An 18,782-nucleotide genomic window follows, 5' to 3' on the forward strand; every position below is an offset into this window, starting at 1 on the left:
CTAGTGCATAAATATTTTGGCTTTATTATTTTTATTTTTACTAGCAATACGTTTTCATTTATAATTTTTATTGGTACATTATATATGTATATATATATATATATATATATATATATATATATATATATATATATATATATATATATATATATATATATATATATATATATATATATATATATATATAAATAACTCTTTTGACAAATATATAAATTAATTTGGCGGGTTGTAAATTCATTCGTCGCGGGCTGCAGAAATAGCCATCACGGGCCGCAAGTTTGATACCCTTGGTCTACAATTTGCCCGTAAATTGGAAGATAATTTTATTTTTCGTGATATGAATTTTGAACGAGCCTTCAAGTTTCAACGTGGGTTCAAAAATTGTATTTCTCGGTATGAGGAACTGCATAAACAATTAGCCATCGAAACAAGAATATCCGAACAAACTTTGATCGCAAATTATATTGTTAGAAAGAGAAAATTTTCAGGGAACAATGATTAGATCGACGCTGATACTATTCCTGTGCATACTATTTCTTCCGAAGAAGAGAGACATTATGGGCCATATCGCAAATCGCAGCGAAAATGATTATACAGCGATGATAGTTTGTAATTAAAACTATTACTATTTCTCTAGTGAATGTCTGGCGTTAGAGATGTCATCGATAGAGTCTCCAATTCAAGTAATCGAGTATTCGTAACTCGAGTATACTCGTCTATTCTTCAAGTACTCGATAATCGAGTATTTTGAAAACTACTCGATTAATATTCGAAATTCGAAAATTATGAAATATTTCAGAAAGAACAATAACTTTATTAACGTTTTGTTTTTATTTGGCGTTTATGCCCGAAGTACCGAGTTAGAGCGGTTACTATCAGGTAATAATTTTTTCGCATAGTTTCGGTCGTCGGCTATGCTAGTGGGTACGTCGGAGAAATTTCTTTAGACTTTTGTGTCTGACAGTTCAGACTTATCTAATTTATGGCAACGAACAATATGAAATATGAAAAAAATATTTTTTAGGTTTTACGACTATGCAGTGGTAGCGTAAACTGAAACTAAACGTGTGCCGACAAACCATTGCAAATGTCACGCTGTTGAACAATAGAACATGTGATATTAATATGCATGTAATAATTTTTTTACATGAAAATAAATTTATGTTTTATAATGTAAATAGTTGCGAATGCTACGATGTCAAGTTACTTCCAATACAAAATGTAATATAGAGTCATATTAAAGATATATATTTTTTACCTCATGAAAATATTAATTTGTTTTTAATTTTAACCTCTATGTAAAACATTTTTTATTTTAATGTTTGTGGGGGATGATTTATTTAGCCACAAGGTAAGCAACAATTTGGCAACATTGACTTGGCGGTAGCAGGAGCAACAAATTATTTTTAACAACCACGACGCCCTCATTTATAATATTCAATAACTTTGTAACTATTAAAATAATGCTAAGTCTGTGTCTAATTCACACACATCAACAACTGTAATAATTTTGTATGTAACTTAAATACGAAAAATAAAATATTAAAAAGCACATATTAACTCACATAAAATAATCTTTTCTCTTAGATTTATATTATGATTATTTAATATTTTAAAGTTAAATGAGGTTGAGGTCTTTCGCGGTATAGAGACCGCAGGTCAGTCATTTGACCTCGCATGGGAGTTGTTGCGATTACGGTTCGACAACCCGAAAGTTTTGCCCACTGAGCACTGGAGAGCACTGCTCAGTATTTCGACGGTTAGCGCCAGCTCCCATGTCGGGTTAAGGAAGCTATGCTATGACCGGCCACCAGAGTTGAACCAAATCGGCCGTTTACGATCACCGGAGTGGACTATGCTGAGCCATTCTTGCTAAAGGAAAAGGCATATCGGAACCGATCAATGGCGAAGGGCGATGTGTGTGTCTTTGTGTGCTTTGCGACAAAGGCAGTGCACCTGGAGGTTGTCACGGGACTCACTACAAATGAGTTCATGAACACCTTGAGACGAGCCTCTCATCAGCTAGGAAGGCTTCTAAGATCTGCCGACTTCAAGGAAGTTCCGGCTTCGTTAGCTGAACAAGGGATTAAATGGAGATTCATACCACCACGGTCACCGCATTTTGGCGGTCTGTGGGAAGCGGCTGTCAAATCAGCCAAGCGACATCTGGTAAGGGTAGTGGTCCTTAACATAGGAGGCTTTCAGTTCCATCGTCGCGCAGATCGAGTCAGTATTAAATTCGCGTCCACTCACTCCAAGTTCCAACGATCCAAATGGCCTCGTTCCATTGACTTCTGGTCATTTCCTTATCGGCCAGCCACTAACAGCTTGTCCCCAGGAGAACGTGCACGACGTGCCGGAGTCACGGCTGTCTCAGTACAGACGTTTGCAGCGGCTGGTGTAGCACTTCTGGGCCAGGTGATCCAAGGAGTATGTGACATTGATGCAGCAGCGCAGCTTCAGATCGGGTTCCTCCAATCTTGACACTGGCGACTGTGGTGTTGAGTTAGCTCAACGTGGTCGTTATCGCTAACCAACCTCCGTTCCGCGAGTTGTTGATCCTAGGCCCTGCGTTGTCATGCCACCCCTGTTGGCCCTAAGCACACCCCCGTGAGCTTAGTTCTTACAGCGACATGGTGTTGTTGAGGAAGGACAATCTGCCTCCTCTCCAATGGCAACTTGGACGGGTGATCGGGTTGCAGCCAGGAGAAGATGGAGTTGTACGTGTTGTCTCGGTAAAAACGCCTAGCGGCATCACCAAACGTGCAGTCAGCCGGCTAGCACGCTTCCCAGTGGATCAGCGACAGGACACAGTGTAATATAGTAAATGTGTGCTATAATTTCTGCCCCTATATGGCATTTGTGTTGAGCCGAGTGGCAAGCCCTTTTTAATAGTTAATAAGTTTGTGTCTAGCCAAGTGGCAAACCTTTTTAATGTTTGAATAATTTTGCGCTTAGCCAAGTGGCAAACCTTTTTAACGTTTGAATAATTTTGTGTAGCCGAGTGGCGAACCTTTTTTAACCCTTGCGCTCGTAAGTCGACTATGTGTCGACATCGTATTTCAAGCGTTGCACTCGAACGTCGACAATATGTCGACAAAACTTTAAGTGCATTTATTGGCTTTGTGTTCAAGCAAATTTTGAAAATTTAAATTTATTAATAGTAAAAAGACTTCTGTTAAACACATTTCAGTAATATTGAATTTTTAACTTATGCAAATAACTCATTAATTTTAAATTTACAAGTGTAAGTTTATTGTAAAATTTTTCATCGGAACATGGTCAAAGCGCGCGGTGTTAGGACGGCATCGCGCTAGACTGACAGATTTAGGTTGTCAATTATTGCTCAAAAACTGATTTTTTCCTTCAAAGGGCATCTATATTTTTATGATATGGGATGAAACGAGATCATATGCTCTAATTGTGCATAATTATTACTTTATATTGTGTGTCTGTTATGAAATAAAAATAAAATTTGTAAGACGGAAAAAGAGCGAGATGCCGTTATGCAAGCAGAGCTCGCTTACTCGCTCGCACTAATAAAATGAGCGATTGACAACTATCGACCTGGGTACTCAACTCAAATGATAATATTGCTCTCGACTAGGGATTCCAATCCCGGGATCCCGAATTCCGGGATCCCGGGATCCCGAACGATTTTCAATACCCGATGAGTCCCGGGATTATAAAACATAATCCCGAATTTTTCGGATTGGTTGATTTATCAAGCACAATCGAATTATTATTGACAACATCGTTATATTTCGTGTACAAACTTGCGCGAGTTGCACGTGTCATCTGTGAATCTTTGAGGCTGTGAGTCTGAACGTGCTTTTTCAGCAGCAGGCTGCTTAGGAACCAAAATCAGATCAAGGCTAAATGATAAAACACTTGATGCTTTGATGCTACTTCGTGAGTTTTATTCAAAATAATGTTTTCAATTAATTGTGTCTATGAATGTACATAGTATGTACATACATTGTCAAAAGTTCATTTTTTTCTTCTCAAATAAATATATAAGACCTTCCCTTTTATATTTTTATTATATTATTTTCTATTTTAAGTCCAAGACTAAAATTATACGTACTTTATACATTGTACGTTATAAAAAACAGATGTAAAAATATATTGTATTATTCATTTTAAATTATTTTTATCGATAAAATAACATGAAAATTATCCCGGGACTGGTCCCGGGATCCCGGGATCGACTAAATGCAATACCGAAATCCCGGGATCAAAATTTTGGCCCGGGATTGGAATCCCTACTCTCGACACATTTAATTTATTTTCGTAATTTAGTAAATTACTAAATTATGTAAAACAGAATTAGTAATCTGTGTTTTAATTATTTATAAATACATATTTTGATTTTATTTTAAAAATTATCCTTGTAATTAAAAATGACGATATAACAATGGATTTTTAAGGACGTGACGATGCATTTGATATTAACCGTGATATTATAACTGTGACAGTAATAGTATGCGTTTTTGCTAAGACTATTTCTACCAATTTTAAATCTTGTACAAGTATTTAAAGTTTCAAGTTTTGGGATAATCTTTTAATGTAATATTTTTTTATGATCAATTTATTTATATTTTTAAAAACTGTTTAAATAAATTCAAAACTTAAAAATTCAAAAATAAATCCACGAGGCCAAACTACGCTGGTTCGCTCTAGGTCAGGCATGGCGAACCTAGGGCACGCGTGCCCGAGGTGGCACGCTTGAGAATTTGGATTGCACGCGAACGATTTCCAAGTTCAAAAATATTTAAGATAAACGACAATCGTTTTAAAAAAAATAATTATTTATTTTTTCTATCTTCGTAATTTTTTTACTCCTTGGGCACGCCACACAATCGAGATATAATATTTTTTTTTTTGGAGGATTTTTGGCACGCCAACCCAAAAAGGTTCGCCATGCCTGCTCTAGGTGTAAGAACGCCTGCCAATCCAAAACAGATCCCCACAAAAAAACAATGTAATATTTATCATTTCTGCCTCAAATGGACAAATACATACAAAAAACTTGTAGAATATTTGTCTAAATAGAAAATTTGATCATTTTCACAAAATAAAATAAAACTTTACCGGCCCCACCTAATATTTTTTATGTACAAAAAAATTGGGTGAGGCCTGGCCCCGATTGCATTTAGATTATCACCACAGCTGATATTTTTGAGCGCCATTTCGAAATTTGTTAATATGTGGGGCACCTATTCATGCCATATTTAAAAAAATTTTATAGTTCAAATAATTCTAGTGATTTACAGCCTTAAATTATACTAAAAAGCCATTTTATTAGGCTCAAATGTTTACGGCACCTTTAAATGTCTAATGAGTACTGGCGATTTTCTTGATGACACCCATAGAAGTCATCCGCGGTGAAAGGGTTAAAAGTCTTGTAAAACATATTTTTTTCAGTGAGTTTTAGGATTGTATTACACTTATATAAATTTATCCATATTTAACACTCTAAAGGTGGATGACTCAAATATGCGTCATTGAAAAACTATTGGTAAAAGTCGTTTATGCACAACATAATCAACACTTACACGTTTAATTGGATAAGATTTAAAACACAGTTTGTAAATTAGTGATATCTATTATATATTGTTAAGTATAATTACAGCTTACAATCAATAGATGTCGCTTAGCAGCTAGGGCCTAATTTTAATAATAGCGCATTCCTATTATTAAAATGTTTAGTTTGCTGCGGGGACCTGAACCGATAGCCTCTTGGATATCAGTTCAACGCCTTAGGCCGGTTTCACACGTGCCGGATGGATTCACCCGGCACCGGGCCGGCGCCGTTTACAAAGCTTTCACACGTGGCCGGTCTCTGGCCGGTTTCTGGCTGGTTTCTTCCCAACCCGACCTATACCCCGTCAACTGGTGCCAGTAATTTAGGATTAACGGCTTCACATAAGTCCTTCCACACATTTCGCGTTATTTTTTTATTTTTGTATGTATTCTACTAAGATAATTAAAAGAGATTACATTAATATAATTAAAATTTCGAGGTCTATTTCTTCCGCTCTACGTGTATTGTTACACACCGTTCGTACAAAGCGATACGATTTACAGAGTAGAGGATTGAACGGAGAATGTTTCATTTAAAGTTATGCGCGTCCGGAAGCGGAAGCGGCTTAGAACAATTATATATAAGATGTTACACATTTTATTCCAAATTCACTTTAAAATGTACTTTGTTAACGTTTTTCAACTTTATTAATAATATTTTCATTTGTAGTTGTTCCATGCAAACTATTCATCAAAACTAATTTTTCAGTCACTTAAACATAGCATTGACTGCTTGAATAACTAATTTAGTGCAAACCAGTAACTTACTTAGTAACTTACTGTTTGCAGAAGCCTTTAAAAATGGATAAATACTGCTACTATTTATACATAACCCTTTATTTATACAAAATATTAACTATTTGGCAAAGGCTACATGTAATATTTTGACTTAGAGAGCCATGCGAAAGCCTGAATTCAGCAATGGTGCTAAGAGTCGAAAATAATTTAAATCCACCGAATTGAGATAAAAAAACTGCTATTTAGTTGTCTATTGATGTTACACACAATGTGCTTATCTTTTAGCAACTGTTCTCGCCGAAAAACCGGTAGACGAACAAATCTATTGCAAAAGGCGTTACGTGGGCACTGAAGATGCTGTCAAATTTAAACTGCATAACGTCACAGTGAAATCCAAAACAATAGGAGCACCTTATAAGGTGATACCTAGCTAGCTCCTTAACTCGACGGTTGGCCGCTCTATTATAGCACATACTTTGATTTTTTTAAATGTCAAATCTAATATTTACTTGCAAGCCGGATTAAAATAAGCAGAGGGTTGGATTTGGCCGTAATTTTCTGACCTCTGCCATAGACAGTGAATATATTAAAAAAATATCTAATTTAATTTGGCCTTCTTTTTCGTATTTTAAATATTCCTATCCTAAGTGCACGTAAACGCAGGACAAATACCCCATGGACATATCTCCCATCAAAACTTCCCTGGACATTAACCCCCCCGTACAAATAATCCCCTGTGCAAATAATTAGTATTGATACTGATTATTCGTATTAAACATTATTTTATTAAAATAATGACCATTTATTATAAATACTAACAACTTATATAAAATACTTATCTTTATACGTGGCGGGGGCTAATTGTCAGGGGGGTTATTTGCACGGGGGGTCAATGTCCAGGGGGGTTTTGACGGGGGGTTATTGTACAAGAAGTATATTTCCAGTGTCCTAGAACCATATTTACTAATCTACATTCTCCTTTATATATGGACCTTCGCTTTACTTTATTCGGAATCTCATTATCGGCAACTTAGTGTCAAAAGTGTTAAATTTTCTTTTAAAAATCATTGGTTAAATCGTCAAAATGTATCCTTTTGCTTAAAACATATGTGCTGATGTGCATATTGTTTGTGTTTTATTTATTGTAAGGTGCATAATAATTTTTCGTATTATCTATGTTTTAAAACTTTATTATATGTTTTATTTAACTAATAGTACATTTTTTATCTTTTATAATAGGTTTAATTTGATTTTCTAAAAAGTCTAAAACTTGTTAATGGGAATATATTAACTATTCACCAAGAAAAAACAACAATTAAAGAAACTAAGAACTAAGGTTTTACTAAGAAAAAAAAACAACAAGTAAAAATCTTGTGCTTTTTGTAATTTTAATCTTGATTAAATTATATTGTAACCGTTCTTTTTTTGTATGAACGCAAATTGTTGATCGATGTTATGAGCGCTAAACGCTATAGAAAGAGCGCGATGCGCAAGATAATAAGCGCATTGCGCAAGATAATAAACGATATGTGCAAAAAAAATACAAGCAGTCCAATATTTTAATTATTCAGAATTCATAAGACATCTAGCTATGTATTTACAAATTTCTTAACGGTTATAAACCTCTGCGGCTACATCACTCAGCTGTTTTTTAAATAATTAATTTATTTGTTTTACCGCGCATTTGATTGCGATGGACGAAAAATCATCTAAGAACATCATTACATTTACCTTCCTATACTATGTATACCTAATACTATGTCATTTCTTTTTTGTGAATAGTAAGTACAATTCTTCGTGAACAAATTTCAATAAATTATTCTTTTCTAAGTTTCATGGTTAACGTTTTACAAATTATTTGAAAAAGTACAATAAAAAAAGTTATTTTTCGATTAAAGTATTAAAATTATAATATATTTTTAATATTTAATTTATTGTTTTTTAACTAAAATACTGACAAACTATCAATCTTTCGCTGTATTAATTTTAATTTGTAAAAAAATTAATCAAAACATGTTTTATTTCATTTTTACTTCCAAAAATTGAACTTAAAAAAAATCTTGAAATTAAATACGAGCTGGCACTACCCCAACCAAAAAAAAAAATACGAGTGCAAAGGGTTAATAGTTAATATAACTATGTTCAGCCAAGTTTTTTTAATGAGTTTGTTCAACTAGTGTATTGAAAAACAATACTTCTCCCTTGTTCAAAGTATGTACGTCCTTTCAAGGGGGGAGAATGTTCAGACAATGTTTTACATATATTTGTGCATGGCCGAATAAAATTGTGTTACGGCCGTGCGTGGGTTTTTTCTGTGACAGATGATTAAGCGTGACGCTGACGGCGTGTATTCGTGCGTCAGCGTAAGAAGCCCGAGAATGTAAACTCTAAAAATAAAGCGTTTTAATAGATCGAGGCGTTTAATTCCGTCGAGAGACGGTGGTCCTTCGAGAAGAAAAGACGGCCATCTCCAAAGGGGAGAGGTCGTAACAAACGGTATCATAAGGGTATTTGAATGCTCTATTCTGTATTAAAAATTCAAGGCATTATCTTTAAAAGGAACGAAATACCAGCGTTAACCCTTAGACAGCCGACCGGTAAATTCTTAATTACTCGCTGCAAGCCATGCGTTTTTAGCGATATAATTTTTTGGCTACTTACTCTGTTTAGCACATCATTACAGCCAAAATATTCAATTTTTATATTTTAAAATTATATATGTATGATTAACATGATTTAAACATTCTAATTATATCAATAAACAAACATTTTTCATCGTATTGTTGGTAATATGAAGTAAACAAAACTTCTTATGCACTTAAATCAATTGGCCGACCCGCGTGTTGGCTCGCGTGCACACAACTACACACACATGCACGCGCACGACACTATACAAGCGAACGACAAGCAGGGTCATGCTTCACACTGACAATATTTTATTATATAAATCTGCAACGCATTTTTTCGTCGTCTGACACACATCCTTTTATAAAAATTTACAAATCGAAAACATTTCTTAGATGCATAGAAAATCACATATATCGTACACAAAAATAACCCTAATAACCAAACCGTTTGTTTTTGATCAATGGTATTTGCAATTGTTTGTTGTTGAAGGTTGTCATATTTCTTTATATATAAAAGTAATAAATATTAAAACTTGATAGAAAGATACGATGTTACATTTAACTATATATAATTATGTGTGTATAATTTATAATATATACATATTCTTCTTATTCTACCACGGCACTACAACCAGTGATCGTATTCGGCCTTTCCACCTAATTTCTTGTAGGGCTTCTAGATATATCTTGAGTTTTAGTATTTCTTCCGCTATTGTTTGCATTTTTCCTGGTTGTAATATTGCACATTCCAGGTTCCAAAATTTAAGTTCAGTCGTTTATCTAGATTTCGATCGTCTAGGTCAGGGGTCGGCAAAGTGCGGCTCTTTGGCTCCTTGAGTGCGGCTCTGGCACAAATATCCACGGGCCCGGGCGCTAATTCTGGTTGAGTGTCCTTTCCATGCAACGTTGAATGTGTACGTGAGCGTTGACGTAGTACCTGTTTGCTAATTCACAAAATGCACACTTTAGGGCAAGACCGTGACGTCACGATGACGTTTCACGCCGTCGCCTAAATCAGTTCCACAAATACTCACAGGCGTCGCTTGATACGCCGCTGCGATCGCGAGGTGGGGGCGCGGCGTGTCCGCGCATGCGTTTCGCGCACATTCATCGATTCTGCGCGTGCGCTCGCGTGTTTTGCTGCTCATCGCCAAAATATGGACACGCTTCCCGCTTCTTTTCAACACATTCAGCTCGATAATAATACTTATCGAGCTAATTTGTTGAATACTGAACACCTGTCACCTGGATCAATGGATGAAGGAATATGCCGACAATTCCAAGACCGCGTGGACGATCATTCGAAAGACGAATACGCAGTCGCGTATCCTTTGCAGGTTGGTTTTTATTTTTATAATAATCAAATTTAATATATGATATATATTTACTCTGGATAACATATATATTAACTCTAGGAAATTGTTTTATTGCCATCACAACAACCATCGGAAAATTGTGATAACAAATACGTTCAAAAAACAAACTGCTTAGCGACGATATTCGTATCAAGTTTACTACAGCTAATACAAAAAAAGTGATAAATACGTCAAGGTGTGTTTTTGTGCATGTTTAGGTATACATTATAATAATATAAATTTATGTACAATACATATATTATATCTTACAGAATGTTTATCCTGCTATTATGAAGCTCGATTTTATGCACCATCATACTATTGATTCTGCTGCAGTGTTATATCGTTTAAAACCTACTTCTGAAACTAGAGATGTATTTAAATCATGTTTCAACGATAATTTAGGTATTACACATTTATTACTTCAAAAAACATGATACAACTATAAATATTTATTATCTTAGACATCACACAGGCAATTAATCTACATGAAAAGAAATTAGATTTAAAATATGGAATGAATTCAACAGAAATGGCTAATTCATCTATCAACCCCAAATATAGATCTGTTTTGTATTGGTACACAACATGGAGATCTACACATTTGGGTCCACGTTCTGGAAATACATTGAAGGTACTTATTGTTAAATATTATAAAACTGTTACAATATTAACAAATTAATATTTTTGTTTCAGATGTTAGAATCAAAAATGCCAGCTTATGAGGGCGTTTTTGTATTGCTCGATCAATCCCTTCCTAATGCACCGCCTGTCACTACAGAATCGCGAATTGATATTGCCCGTTTGGCATTTGGAGAGGATAATATTCCACCTCTGGCTCATTTTGATCCACTGGTGGAGGAAACGCCAAAAATTTCATCAATATTAGATAATATAAATAATAATACAGAAATATCTGAAAGTGCCGGACTGTCTACTTCAAATATTATTGAACCAGATGGTAATGAACTTAATATAATCACTGAATCTTGGACCGAAGCATTAGATGCTATAGCTATAAATTTAAACAATTTACAAATCTCAGAAATAAGGATTTTATTGATAAAATTAAGAGTAAATTTTGTTCTATTAATTCCTTAGAAAGTTTTGATAATATAATCGCTGATATCTCAAGACGGCCTGCGCCTGCAAAATTTAGATCTGTAATTAAAGTGCAACCAACTTCGATTAGTCGGCGCAGGCCTGGGGTTACTAGAGGATGTAAGAGATTGCCTGCGGGTCGTCCAGCACTTACGGATAAACAAAAAAGGGTTAAAAAAAATAGATTGCTAGCATTAAATATAAAAACAATGTAACAAATGTAACTAAACACAGTAAATTTTAATTTATTTTTCCAGCCTTAGCTATTTTTTCATGTGTTTCATTTAATTTTTAGCTATATTTTACTATAATAAAATTCATTTATTTCTATATAAATTTAATATTAAAGTATATAATTGTTTTGTATAAATTAAATAACTTAACTATATTATGTAATTGCTTTATATAGATTTCATTTTACATAATATAGTAAAGGTGAGGATTCGGACTAGTTTTTGTTTATACTATACATGCAATAATAAATAATTTAATAAAATATTATTATGTTTTATTTCCCTTGCATATTACTGTAAACTATTTAATTTGGATAATATAAATTTAAATTCTAAAACTAAGAGTGCTATTTAGAATGTAATTTCGCACTTTCTTTTTCTTAAAAACTGACACTTTTATTTGAATAATTGAAATTAAAATAGCATTACTGATATGATATTTTAAAGAGTATTTGATTTGTTTGTTTTTGATATAATTATTGAGATTTTCGTTATAAATTAAATTTCATTTTTATAGGTAGGTATATTTAGGAAAAAAAGTGATATGACTTTATTAAATTGAAGTTGTACTCTACGTTGTTGCTAAAGGCCAGCGTGCCTCTAAATTCGTAAGCCCAAATAGAAAGCATATATCGTTTATAATAAAGAGACAGAGGTAGTAATAACGAAATTGTCATTTCATATATTATTAAATAGTTGAAAAAGTATTAAAGTTGACTTGACATGTCGCAATATCTTGTAAGCCAATGGATATGTTGACTTGATTATTTATTTATTACGTAGATATTAATTGACTGTTCGTCGTAAATCATATTTACATACTATTCGAAAGCTTATGTCTTGGACTATGATATGATTTTTTTCTTTTATTAAAATTCCTCCAGTATTTTGCGAGTATTTGTTTCTATTCGGTCATATTCAGTAAAAAATTATCTACTAAACAGACATCTTCGTATAGAAAGTCAATATCGCAACTATTATTAAATAAGTTTGTTAATTATTCAATAGACGAAAATTCGATTTTCATGTTTGCTTTCTACATTTTTGTACATATATACATTTTGTTAAATCGGGGTTTTTATAAACAATTTGTCTGTTGAACTCGGTACAGTCCCGCTCAAATGGCTGGCAACCTTGGAGACGGCGAGTGACGCCGGCCCGGCGACGTCACCAAGACGCTAGAAAGAGACGAGTGAATGCTAGAAAGAGACGCGAGATGTGACGTCGCGGTCTCGCCCTAAAGCGTGCATTTTGTGAATATGCTACCTGTTTCGTCCGATAGGGGCGCAGCGCAGCGTAGTAATATGACAGCTGTCAATCTGCGTACTTGGCGGTTACAGACGGGGCCATAAGTATGACTGGCGTCAGAAAAGGGTTTGTTGCAATTTTGAAAGAAAAAAATAATTACGAGATATTGGTTTATCATTACATTATTCACCAAGAAGCTCTTTGTGCGCAGATATTTCGGGAAGAAATTAGTAAAGTTATGGGATTAGAGATCACGATCATCAACTCCATTGTAGCTAAAGCTCTTAATCATCGTCAATTCAGAGAATTTTTAGTTGAAATAAAGAGTGAGTACGCTGATCTTCTGCTACATAACAAGGTTGGATGGTTATCAAGAGGGAACGTTTTATAACGCTTTTGCTCAAGATTTTGAAAGGGAAACATTGTTTCAAGCTGAACCAAAAAAATAATTCCTCTATTGACAAACACCATTTCAATACATCAATTTTAAATATGAGGAAAGCATTTCTCAGCAGGTTTCAAAGCGACCTTAGCATTTGTCAAAAATCTTCTTAATGCTACAATAAACTGAGTTGAAATTTTCTCCTTTTGGCATTGACATTGGTAACTTTGAAATATAATTGCGGGATTTAAAAAACAATAAAATATGGAGCTCCAAATTTCAACGTCTTGGTATTGATTTGGAAATATCGGAGAAGAACGAATATGATCTTAGTTCACAACACAAGTGATCTGCTTTGAAAGACCTGGAGAATGAAGTCATGATTTTTTCAACGTTTGGAATAGTAATCCTGACTCTTAAGATCCGCTGAAAAAACTTGCGTTTACTGTTCTTTCCCTTTTTGGTTCTACATATTCATGCGAACAATCCTTTTTAAAGCATGAACTTTATCAAGAATTAACTGAGAAGTTGTGTTATTGACGAGAACCTGGAATCATGCCTAAAATTTAAAACAACAACATATAAACCTGACTTACTGAAACTTTCCAAGAATATGCAAGGACATTGTTTGCATTAAGTGTTTGTCAGTCATTGTCATGATTTAAATTTATGGATACCTTACTTTCATATTATTGTTTATCAACGAATAAATCTTTATTAATTGTGGAATCAAGTTTTACTCAGTGTACCTGTAATTTAATAAAGGTTTATAAGTATAATAAAGGTTTACTTAATTAAAAAACAGATTTGGCTCTCAGACCTATTTTGAATCGTTGAAATGTACATATTTGGCTCTTCGGCCAATAAGTTTGCCGATCACTAGTCTAGGTCATTATTAATCGGTGCGGACTTATTATCTATTTGTGATTTTTTCGTAACTATTTGGATTTATCCACGTTGGTTGGTTTGCTTCAAGATAGAAACCCTCCTCCTTTATCTAAGCTTGGGACCGGCAAGAGTGCAACATATCTACACTCCAGGCAGAATATGTAATATATATTACACACACACACACATATATATAAAATAAAGAATAAGCTTTTCGACCATAGTGATGCATTAGGGTAACCTGTTAGGTCACTATGGTATTAATTTAATCTAAATAAATAAACTTATTACAAACAAATTATAAAATAATAGAACAAGTAAAATAAAATGATTCTACGACAAGAAATCGTTTTTGTTATTATTATTTAATATTTACTAAGAGTTATTATTGATATTTTATTAATTATATCTTATTTCTATTTATTAATAAGTATTTAATAGTAATTATTATTTTTATTATTTAATTATTACAAACAATAAAATCCAATCACAAAAACTGTTGACAATATTAAAACAGTCGAAATAACGTATAAATATATTCACAAGTATTTACAAATCACGATTATCATTGCAATATTGATGACATAATTTATATTCGATTCATAAATTAAGTATAAAAAAACGAGTTTCTGCGATGCGTTTGTGCTAACCCTAAGAGTGGTCTAAAGTAGTACGATCGAAACCGCGCGCAAAATACAAACGACTAAAATAAAGGCGTGACTTTATAATTATATATCCCACAGTTTCATTATTAAAATCACTGAAATCGTTTACTAGGAACTCAAACTAATTATTAAAAAATATATTGCAACCTTTTAACTTTCTGTTTATTTAAAAAACGAAGATTTTATCGAGCGCATCATATGATACACATGGCGTTAGACAGAAGATTTACTTGCGCATCATATAAAAGGATTTTTTATATGCCAAGTCGCATAAGAGCTCGTATGGGATTCCAGTCAATTAACCATTAAAATTGTGTTTATATGCAAATTGAGTTTCTTAAGACTTTTTGAATACTACAATTTTCAGTTGGATTACATTTTGCAAAGTTATGACACATTAAATTTTTACATTAGCAGCCATTTTGCAAAAAAAATTTTATATATTTTTTTAATACATAACGTATAGAGAGGGTGCACGGTTTTTCTATACGATACTAAAAATTTAATTTTTATTCTTTAAAATCAAGCAGTTAGGAGCGTTAACTCTTCTGAAAGTCTCAAAATGGCTAGTATGGGGGTACGATCGAGTTGATACATCGCTTGTTTTAAATAAAACTTTTATTTTTTAATTTTACATTTTTTTTAAAGGTATCATACGTATAGTCAAAAGCTCTATTTTGTATTAAAAATTCAAGTCAATTTCTTAAATAGGAACCTAATACGAGCGTTAACTATATGCAGAGTCGCATAAAAGCTCGTTCGGGGTCTCGGTCAATATATCGTCAGACTCGGTTTTTATTAAAAAAAAAATAATAAAAAATTAATTTTATATGCAAATTAAAATTCTTAACACTTTTTAGCTACAACATTTTTCAGTAGGATTTTATTTTGCAAAGTTATGACACATTAAATTTTTACATTAGCTGCTATTTTAAAAAAAAAATTATATTTTTTTTTTAAACATAACGTATAGGGGGTGCACGTTAGTTCTATGCGATACTAAAAATTAAATTTTTAATCTTCAAAACCAAACAGTTAAGAGCGTTAAATCTTCCGAAAGTCTCAAAATGGCTAGTATGGGGGTACGATCGAACTGATACATCGCTTGTTTTCAAGCAAAAATCTATATTTTTTATATTTTATTTAGATGTATTTAAGGCTTTTCAACATTGTATTCAAGCAAAAATTTATATTTTTTATATTGTATTAGGATGTATTTTAGGCTTCTCAACATTTCATGTATAGAGACCTTTTTGACGAAATTCTAATAACACTAAACGTGTTTTGAAAAAAAAAAACTTTTTTTTTAAATTTTAATTTTTTTTAAAGGTATCGTGGGTATAGTCTAAAGCTCTATTTTGTTTAAAAAATTCAAGTCAATTTCTCGAATAGGAACCTAATACGAGCGTTAAATATATGCAGAGTCGCATAAAAGCTCGTTCGGGGTCTCGGTCAATATATCGTAAGACTCGGTTTTTATAAAAAAAAAAATAATAAAAAATTGTTTTTATATGCAAATTTAAATTCTAACCACCTTTTGCATACGACATTTTTCTGTAGGATTTTATTTTGCAAAGTTATGACACGTTGAATTTATACATAACCCGCCATGTTGCAAAAAATTTTTTTATATTTTTTTTAAACATAACGTATAGGTTAGTTCTATGCGATACTAAAAATTTAATTTTTATTCTTTAAAAACAAGCAGTTAAGAGCTTTAACTCTTCCGAAAGTCACAAAATGGCTAGTATGGGGGTACGATCGAACTGATACATCGCTTGTTTTCAAGCAAAAATCTATATTTTTTATATTTTATTTAGATGTGTTTTAGGCTTCTTAACATTTCATGTATAAATACCTTTTTAACAAATTTCAACACTACTGAGTTATAAGGGATTTAAGTTTTATACTTGTCGCCATTTTGCAAAAAATTGACAAAATGGATTTTGCTAACAAACATACACAGGATGCTAAAGAATTCTATACTGTCACAAAAATTGAAATTGAAATATGTATAAAGAAGCTCACACTGACCTAAACAATATTTAAAATCTTATGAGCGTATGTATGGTAGGTCAATCGACTCATAAGAATAAACGTGTTTTAAAAAAAAAACTTTTATTTTTTATTTTTCAATTTTTTTTTAAGGTATCGTAAGTATAGTCGAAAGCTCTATTTTGTATTATAAATTCAAGTCAATTTCTCTAATTGGAACCTTATACGAGCGTTAACTATATGCAGAGTCGCATAAAAGCTCGTTCGGGGTCTCGGTCAATATATCGTAAGGCTCGGTTTTTATCAAAAAAATAATAATAATAAATTGTTTTTATATGCAAATTTAAATTTTATACACTTTTTTCATACGACATTTTTTAGTAGGATTTTATTTTGCGAAGTTATGACACGTTGAATTTTTACATTACCCGCCTTTTTGAAAAAAATTTTTATATATTTTTTTTAAACATAACGTATAGGGGGTTAGTCACGTTAGTTCTATGCGATACTAAAAATTTAATATTTAATCTTTAAAACCAAGCAGTTAAGAGCTTTAACTCTTCCGAAAGTCACAAAATAGCTAGTATGGGGGTACGATCGAACTGATACATCGCTTGTTTTCAAGCAAAAATCTATATTTTTTATATTTTATTCGGATGAACTTCAGGCTTCTAAACATTTCATGTATAGAGACCTTTTTGACGAAATTCAACACTACTGAACTATAAGTGATTGAATTTCAATACTTGTCGCCATTTTGCAAAAAATTGACAAAATGGATTTTGCTAACAAACATACACAGGATGCTTAAGAATTCTATACTGTCACAAAAATTGAAATTTAAATATGTATAAATAAGCTCACACTGACCTTAACTATATTGAAAATCTTATGAGCGTATGTATGGTGGGTCGATCGACTCATAACACTAAACGTGTTTTGAAAAAAAAATACTTTTATTTTTTAATTTTTTTTTTTTTTTTAAGTATTGTAAGTATAGTCGAAAGTTCTTTTTTGTATTAAAAATTTAAGTCGATTTCTTAAATAGAAACCTCATACGAGCGTTAACAATATGCAGAGTCGCATAAAAGCTCGTTCGAGGTCTCGGTCAATATATCGTAAGACTCGGTTTTTATTAAAAAAAATAATTAAAAATTGCTTTTATATGCAATATAAAATTCCAAACACTTTTTGTATACGACATATTTCAGTAGGATGTCATTTAGCAAAGTTATAAAACTTAAAATTTTTACGTAAGCCGCCATTTTGAAAAAAAATTTTTATATTTTTTTTAAACATAACGTATAGGGTCTGCACTTTAGTTCTTTGCAATACTTAAAATTTAAATTATAATCTTCTAAACCAAGCAGTTAAGAGCGTTTAACTCTTCCGAAAGTCTCAAAATGGCTAGTATGGGGGTACGATCGAACTGATACATCGCTTGTTTTCAAGCAAAAATATATATTTTTTATATTTTATTCTGATGAACTTTAGGCTTCTAAACATTTCATGTATAGAGACCTTTTTGACGAAATTCAACACTACTGAGTTATAAGTGATTGAATTTTAATACTTGTCGCCATTTTGCAAAAAAGTGACAAAATGGATTTTGCTAACAAACATACACAGGATGCTTAAGAATTCTATACTGTCACAAAAATTAAAATTTAAATATGTATAAATAAGCTCACACTGACCTTAACTATATTGAAAATCTTATGAGCGTATGTATGGTGGGTCGATCGACTCATAACACTAAACGTGTTTTGAAAAAAAAATACTTTTTTTTTTTAATTTTTAATTTTTTTTTATAGTATCGTAAGTATAGTCGAAAGCTCTATTTTGTATTAAAAATTCAAGTCGATTTCTTAAATAGAAACCTCATACGAGCGTTAACTATATGCAGAGTCGCATAAAAGCTCGTTCGAGGTCTCGGTCAATATATGGTAAGACTCGATTTTTAT

At 32.5% G+C, this 18,782-nt stretch overlaps 1 long non-coding RNA gene across 2 annotated transcripts; it reads left to right on the top strand.

Annotated features, from left to right (window-relative positions):
• Positions 1 to 9,913: 9,913 nt before the first annotated feature.
• LOC148230261 (uncharacterized) lies at positions 9,914 to 11,689 on the top strand. 2 transcript variants are annotated; one of them, XR_015811420.1, is made up of 5 exons: positions 9,914 to 10,288; positions 10,367 to 10,502; positions 10,579 to 10,711; positions 10,782 to 10,940; positions 11,003 to 11,689. It is a non-coding gene; the product is annotated as an uncharacterized LOC148230261 (long non-coding RNA). The 2 variants fall into 2 exon arrangements; XR_015811419.1 differs by having other exon boundaries at positions 10,010 to 10,288; positions 10,771 to 10,940.
• Positions 11,690 to 18,782: the final 7,093 nt, after the last annotated feature.

Source organism: Plectrocnemia conspersa, unplaced genomic scaffold (assembly GCF_051122295.1).
Source record: "Plectrocnemia conspersa isolate PC_06_02 unplaced genomic scaffold, ASM5112229v1 ptg000011l, whole genome shotgun sequence".
NCBI lineage: Eukaryota > Metazoa > Arthropoda > Insecta > Trichoptera > Polycentropodidae > Plectrocnemia > Plectrocnemia conspersa.